The 8,330-nt window shown below is 44.0% G+C and overlaps 1 protein-coding gene across 1 annotated transcript in view; it reads right to left on the reverse strand.

The window, feature by feature from the left end:
- The window catches only part of Cycb3 (cyclin B3), a 102,892-nt gene extending 97,631 nt beyond the window's left edge, over nt 1–5,261 (reverse strand). The window contains exon 1 of the mRNA XM_070672121.1: nt 4,746–5,261. The gene's annotated coding sequence lies outside the window, so the exon portion shown is untranslated. The remainder of the gene's footprint in view (nt 1–4,745) is intronic.
- Nucleotides 5,262–8,330: the final 3,069 nt, after the last annotated feature.

Raw genomic sequence — 8,330 nt, forward strand, 5'->3', positions numbered from 1 at the left:
CACGAACGCACATTTTCAATTCACAATTCCCCCCGACCGACCTCTCACGACTTCATTAATACCTGCTGGCCTTGGAATGCACGGGATTTTGGATATCGGGAACGAGAAGGAAAGTATGCCTAGAACCTTTAATTAACACCGCAACAACCTGAAGACGACGCTCGATGTCACCGTAAAGAGAGTGAAAAATATCAAGAGATATAAAAACGAAGAAAAGAAAAAGCGAAGTGAAATAAGATTAATATTGTGAAATTATTAATAGCTTGAAAAGCCCTTGCTGTCGTATTTTTGAAATTGTTACTCGCATTATGTTGATCAACGTTATATCAGATCTTTATCGTTCTTCGCCACAAAACTGCCAATATTCATAATTAATACAACGATTCAATTACTGCTTTGGCATTTCGCGGACTAAATACTATCAGATGAATTTTACGATACAAAAAGATACGTGCCTCGCTAATTATTAGCTGCAATTTGTTAATCAACATTATGGCGTTATCCGATTACATTTACTGTCATTCAATCTCCACAAAAGTCATTAGAACGCATTAATAAAACAGCTATTAATTTCATTACGCATTTAGTCAGCTGTTCCTTTCACCTCATTTTTATTTTTTGTTATATTTTATTGCGCACAAGGCAAGATAAAACCAAGTTTATTGAACGAAGTCAAAAGAGAATTAAGGCGTTGTCGACTCTAAATAGCTAATTAACGAAAAGGTGAAGATTAAATTATTAATCCACATGCTTGGAAAACCGAATTTATTATCTCATTGTCAATAGAGCAATGTAACGGAGATGTATATCCCACTTTTTCTTAGACGTCTAGCTCGTAATGTATTCGAGTCAACAACGTTAAATGCCTGTCAGAACGCGATGAATACTCTAAGTGACGCGGCCGGGCAGCAGGCGGGTGTGGGAAAAGGGGCGACGGCAGATGATTTAGATTCCACCTAAATGATCTATCTAAGCCGGTCTGACGGCTCGGCGTTCAGGTCAAGTTCACCGCCGTTCACTTGGTATAATGGATTTAATGAGAAGGTAGCCACCTCCGCGCCCCGACGTGTCAGGACTTACCCGGTTTCATCGGGTTAGAATAGAGAGGGGGGGGGGAGCGGGGTGAAGGGGGGAAGGGGAGTAGGCTTCTGCATCCTTTTTCATCGCTTCCCGTTTGTGGAAGTGCGAGCGCGGGCCTGACGAAGAGGCGTTTAAGGTGATCCTCCTGGGATCAGAAACAATAGGCGCGCCTCTCGAGAGAATAATGACGGTGAAAATTGTCAGTTTGTCTATGAGAGTTTTAACTACGCGAGCGAGTGCGGCGTTTCTTTCCCGAGATTATTTAATCGATGGGACAGATAGAGGCACCGTAAATTTTTATAAATCAATGTATTTAATCGATGGGACAGATAGAGGCACCGTAAATTTTTATAAATCAATGTATTTAATCGATGGGACAGATAGAGGCACCGTAAATTTTTATAAATCAATGTTAAGTCGTGCACAGAGTTTCTCACGACGATCCCGACTGCAACGAACGGTAGCACAAAAGTGTTCATTGAATTAGAGGCGGGTCGGTAATGGTCGTCATGATCGCTCCGTGATTCATAAATCCGCGGGATCCGCGTATTTATTAAGCTGTTCATAAAACACCCGTTTAATCCGGCGTTAAATCAAGTTTGCGCCAAGTGCTTAAGGTTCGAAGGCGATCGCCGAGGTGTGTGATGCTGGCATCCTCAAATTAAGATTTTTTTTTAAATCAAGTTGCATTCGTTTGTCTATGTATGTCCAATAAAAAATTTTATTTGTCTACCTTTAAAAAAAAAATTATTTACAATAATTATTTCTTTTTGGTACAAGCACCCCCACGATACAATGTCTTTATTTTCTGAGTGCCATACGTTTGTCCACGTATGTCCAACTAAAAATTTTATTTGTTCAACTTTTAAAAAGAAGTTATATCTAAGTTAAAAAATTAAAACCATATATACCTCACATACAGGGTAACCCGAACAATGTGTCGCTTCTAAAAACTATGGGTAGGAAATTAGAACCGAAGACGAAAAGTCAAATACAATTTTAAAAAACTCTCAATAATTTTAAAGAAAAAAATTAATTTATGTACGCGTAAGGAAGCGCGGGCTAAGTGAGCGCGACAGACGACGGCGCCATTCGCCTGTCGCGCTCACTCGCACGCAGCTTTCATGTCGCTCTTACGCGTACATAATTTAATTTTTTTCACGAAAACTATTAAAAATTTTTTTTATTGTATTTGACTTTAGTCTTCAATTCCAATTTCCTACCCATAGTCTTTGGGAGCGACACATTGTTTGAGACACTCTGTATATGGTTTTAATTTTTTAACTTAGATATAACTTCTTTTTAAAAGTTAAATAAATAAAATTTTTAGTTGGACATACGTGGACAAACGTATGGCACTCAGAAAATAAAGACATTGTATCGTGGGGGTGCTCGTACCAAAAACAAATAATTATTGTAAATAATTTTTTTTATAAAGGTAAACAAATAAAATTTTTTATTCGACATACGTGGACAAACGTATGGCACTCAGAAAATAAAGACATTGTATCGTGGGGATGCTCGTACCAAAAACAAATAATTATTGTAAATAATTTTTTTTATGAAGGTAAACAAATAAAATTTTTTATTGGACATACGTGGACAAACGTATGGCACTCAGAAAATAAAGACATTGTATCGTGGGGATGCTCGTACCAAAAACAAATAATTATTGTAAATAATTTTTTTTATAAAGGTAAACAAATAAAATTTTTTATTGGACATACGTGGACAAACGAATGCAACTTGATTTAAAAAAAAATCTTAATTTGGGGGTGCCAGCATCACACACCACATAGCTTTACCAATCTTAGTGATATGTATCAAGGAATTTAGCTCGCGTAGGGATTTCTCGAAAATGATGAGCAAAGGTACGGGAATATATAGATATGTCGCGTGACCGGCGAGACTCCAACACGACTCTTGTTTGGCCTCGAACAGCGAGGTAAAGCAAACGACTCTTTGCGCGAAATAATATTAAGAGAAAGCGAATGCGAGCGAAATTTTGACACATGCGAAAAGAAGCGGACGATAAAATTGATGAAGCGCAACGATTAAACGCCGATCGATATAATTTGCGTAGAAAGGCGGCACGGCGTTACAATATCGGCGACTATGTAGAAATTCGCAATGTGGACACAGCAGCGTGCGTAAATAAAAAACTAATACCACGATACAAGGGTCCTTACGTCGTCAAAAAAGTATTAGATCGTGATCGATATGTAATCACCGACGTCGACGGATTCCAGCTGATCCAGCGACCGTATACGGGCATATTAGCACCTGACCAAATGCGCTCTTATGTACACGCATGAAAAAAAAAACGTTGCGATTCGAAATACATCTAGCAATGTAACAATTGGCCGCGAATGGAAAAGTAGGAGAGACAACGTGGTGATATAAAAAGACCGGCCCCGTGCGAATCGGGGCTCCCTCCCAAAAATAAAGGACTTAAACAGTGCACACGAATTATTTAATCCCGTTGCGAAAATCACAAAGTATTCCCTACAAAAAAGAGAAAAAAAAGATCCTTGCGATCTACGAGACAGATACCGGGCCATGAGCTCTCTGTAATTACTGTATATAGTTTGTGTAAATATAAAGTTTCGTGTTAAATCAAATCGCTCGTGTAATTATTCATAAAGGAAAAGATCTTACAGTATTAAATGTTAATACCGTAGGAATCGAATTAGCGTAGCGTCGGGTGAAATAAAATTAAATTATAACGGCCGTTGTCAGGGCAAATACGCGGCTCCTGTGCGTTTATAGTTCTGTAAGGCCGTTAGGTGCGAGGCACGGCCAAGCCTCGTGATAAGCGAAGCACGCAGCGGAGCCGTGAGCGACGGCTGTAACGGCGACCGAATCGCCGAAATAACGCGCCGACTCTAGGAAAAAGAGAGGGGAAAAGAAATAGAGTCGGTAACGCGAACAGATGCGGCGACAGGCAATCGGTTCCGAAAAACGATCTGAGTAATTAGAAAACGTACAAAATACCGAACGCGATAGTCAGCGGAAAAGAAAATAGCGGGATCCGTGAAATCCACAATCTGTATTAATAATATAACAAAGAAAGGGGCCGTGAGCCCAAGTGTAAAAATAAAAGATGAAAGTATTGCCGAAAAGAGTCGCGTTTGTAGGCATTATTCTATATTTTAATATATGACAAAGCGAGATCTGCTAGTCTTATAAATAGACTATTGCTTCGACCGCGCGTGTTGTCATGTTATTGCAAAAAGCAGTAAATAATAAAGATTCGCGGCTGTTCGCGGGGTCGACGACACGACCAGAAAAACGTTGATAGTTTAAACAAAATAATTAGGCAACGCTATTGGCGGCAATGTAAAGGGAGTAGCGTCGGGGAGACGAAATAAAAAGGTCGGCGCCAAGGAATTGGCGCTCTCTCTCCGAAATAAAGTGATCGTCGAACAAATCTTAGAATTTCTAATTATTTCAACGGATCCTGACAGAATTATTCCTACACGTTTTAATTTAATTATTCCGGAACAAAAATATATATTACAGTTCGTAGGCTGACATCGGGGATATATTAATAAAGACGGAAGCGAAGAACGGACGGATCTACGAAAAGTCGGACCTCGCGGACGTAGGTGAGCGAGGATCTGCCGCGGAACGGCGACCCGTCGCGAAATGAATGTTTCACTTACCTTAGCCGATGTTCCCTCCTTCGTCGCTCGGTGGCCGCCTTCCTTTGTCCTTGGTCCTCCCTCAGATCCTACGGATGCAGCGGAGTCGTTGGGAAACTAATTACATCCGGATGAAACAATGCGGCACGATGATCGCCCGTTGCTTTATCTGGCACTTTCCATGGTGGGACACTCGCTAGTCGACGCGTAATGGTCGACGCGACGATCGCCTGTCTCTTTGTCCTGCACTTTCGATGGCGTAACACTCGTGAACGAACGCGTAATAAGCGATCCTCCTTCACTCCGCGGCGATCGCCCGCGCTTGTAACCAGCACCTTCAATGGCGAGACACTCGCGAGCCGGCGCGTAATGGACGACGTTCTTCATCCCGCGACGATAGCCTGTCTTTTTGTCCTGCACTTTCGGTGGCGGTGCACTCGCGAACGAACGCGTAATAAGCGATCCTCCTTCACTCCGCGGCGATGGCCTGTCCTTTTACCGAGCACCTTCGATGACGAAACTCTCGCGAGCCGACACGTAATGGACGACGTTCCTCATCCCGCGACGATTGCCTGTCTTTGTCCTGCACTTTCGGTGGCGGTGCACTCGCGAACGAACGCGTAATAAGCGATCCTCCTTCACTCCGCGGCGATCGCCCGCGCTTGTAACCAGCACCTTCAATGGCGAGACACCCGCGAGCCGACACGTAATGGACGACGTTCCTCATCCCGCGACGATCGCCTGTCTTTTTGTCCTGCACTTTTGATGGCGGTGTACTCGCGAACGAACGCGTAATAAGCGATCCCCCTTCATTCCGCGGCGATCTCCCGCGCTTTTATCTAGAACCTTTTATGGCGGGACACTCGCGAGCCGGCGCGTAATGGACGACGTTCTTCATCCCGCGACGATAGCCTGTCTTTTTGTCCTGCACTTTCGATGGCGGTGCACTCGCGAACGAACGCGTAAAAAGCGACTTCCTTCACCTCCGCGGCGATCTCCCGCGCTTTTATCTAGCACCTTTGATGGCGGGACACTCGCGAGCCGGCGCGTAATGGACGACGTTCCTCATCCCGCGACGATCGCCTGTCTTTTTGTCCTGCACTTTTGATGACGGTGCACTCGCGAACGAACGCGTAATAAGCGATCCCCCTTCATTCCGCGGCGATCGCCTGTTCTTTTACCGAGCACCTTCGATGACGAGACACTCGCGAGCCGGCACGTAATGGACGACGTTCCTCATCCCGCGACAATTGTCCGTCCTTTTACCGAGCACCTTCGATGGCGAGACACTCGCGAGTCGGCGCGTAATAGACGACGCCCTTCACCCCGCGACGATCACCTGTCCTTTTGTCCAGCATTTTCGACGGCGAAGCACTCGCGAACGAACGCGTAATAAACGATCCCCCTTCACTCCGCGGCGATCGCCCGCGCTTGTATCCAGCACCTTCGATGGCGAGACACTGACTAGTCGGCGCGTAATAGACGACGTTCTTCACCCTGCGACGATCGCCTGTCTTTGTCCTGCACTTTCGATGGCGTAACACTCGCGAACGAACGCGTAATAAACGATCCCCCTTCACTCCGCGGCGATCGCCCGCGCTTGTATCCAGCACCTTCGACGGCGAGACACTCGCGAGCCGGCGCGTAATAGACGACGCCCTTCACCCCGCGACGATCGCTCGCCGCTTCGTCGAATACTTTTGACTGCTGGGGCATTCACGAACGGACGCAAAATAGACGATGACCTTCGTCCCGCGACGATCCCTCGCCGCTTCATCTAGGCAGCTTCGACGGCGGAACACTGGCGAGCAAGATGGACGATCCCCCCCTTCACTAAGCGTACGATCGCGTACGGTGTTACTCGACGACGCACGAAAGTTTCGGGCCAACGCACGACCGTGTACGTAATTAACGCGACACGGCGAACTCGCGTCACCTTGTACAGCGTTCACCGGTACACATCTCGGACACCCGGATGATGTTAACTCACTCGCTCGATGCACATCAACGGGCGGCGCGCGAAAAACTGCGGATCGCCGGAGGTTAGATAACTTCGCGTCATTGCACCGCCGAGCAACAGCTTGACTTCGCACGATGTCGCGACCAGGCCGGACTAATTACACTACGAATGGGACGTGATTGTCTTTCCTCGTGTCCGGCTTCACGCTGCGACTGTCCTGAGAATCGCGACGATGCTCTCAGACGGCAGGATTCGACTCCTTCGACGGATTTGGCGAGCTGAATACTGACTTAGCGCGGACGAACAATCGGGCGCAACTGTCGTCAATAGTGCAATTACGATACTCTCGCGACACCTCGGCGGAGGAGGCGGAAGTGCTGGGATCGCGAATCACAATCTAGTGAACAAAAGGAATCAAGCGGGCAGTTTAACTTGCTCGTACGCGAGCCTTCAAGAAACTAAAGGTACGATTAAATATTATAACGCAGTAACGCGATTCTCTTTGCGTATCTAAAGAACGATGTGGTAAATTCGATACCGTAGAGTTGCCCGGAATAAATTTTTATGAGAAGTTTGATGGCAAAATGATTAATATTATTAATATTTAAATTAAACATTTGTATAATGTAATTAATTGTTTAAAGTTGAGTAAAACGTAATGCAGAGGATTTTGTAAGAATATTTTTAAGAGAAAGAGAAACGGGGTAATCGCTGTTTAATAAATATCGGATTATTACTTAATTTTAATAAAAAAATTGCTGTGGTTATGTGTAATTGAATGTTAAGCATATTATCGTATCGCGTTATGTATTGACGAGAATGCATATTGAAAACGTTTAGTAATATTTAGTATGTAATATTAATGTTAATATAAATGTTTCATGAAGGGTTGCAATTTTCTGTATTATTCTTTTATGATTATTACGGATTATACGCGATCTCTAGTTAAAGTATCAACCGAGCGATAAAATATTAAAAATATTTCACTTTTAAATCACGTAATATAATCGAAATAGCGATCAAGTTTCAATTTTGTTTAAATTAAAATTCAAAACTACATATACAATTTTTAATTAATTCGCTGTAATTTTGGGCTAACGCTAAGAAAGAAAAATTCAATACTTTATAAACTCTCACAGATTAAAAATTTAAAACAATTTTAAATAAAATCGTATCAAAAACCACAGTCCAGATTTTATATCAGAAGAATAAAAAAATATAACACTTAATCAAGCTTTAATATAAATCTAACTTACTAGAGATAGGTAGCACCGAAAATTTCGTTCCAGTGAAAACGATGTGTAACGCACAAAATAATTCGTCTGCGATCCCAGCATTACTTGTAATGTAAAGAATTATACGAATGTGAACGTACGACCGACAGCGAGGGCGAGAGTGAGCTCATTGTTTTCATTTCGCGCGCGTCGACCAAAACAGTGCGGCGAGCTGTAGTTGGAACGCGAAGGAGTAGGGATGACCGCCGCCGCGAGACGGCGCACGTGGACAGTCCTACCAATTGCTCCGTGGTTCCGGTCGTGGCGCTCGCGAATGATCCGCGGTTCCGCGGTCCGTCCGCGTGCTCTCTTACTCTTTTCATTGTGAATCATTGAACTCGTCGGACGTTGAAGGACTGCTGGCCGTCTGAT

This window comes from Cardiocondyla obscurior, linkage group LG24 (genome assembly GCF_019399895.1).
Source record: "Cardiocondyla obscurior isolate alpha-2009 linkage group LG24, Cobs3.1, whole genome shotgun sequence".
Taxonomy (NCBI): Eukaryota; Metazoa; Arthropoda; class Insecta; order Hymenoptera; family Formicidae; genus Cardiocondyla; species Cardiocondyla obscurior.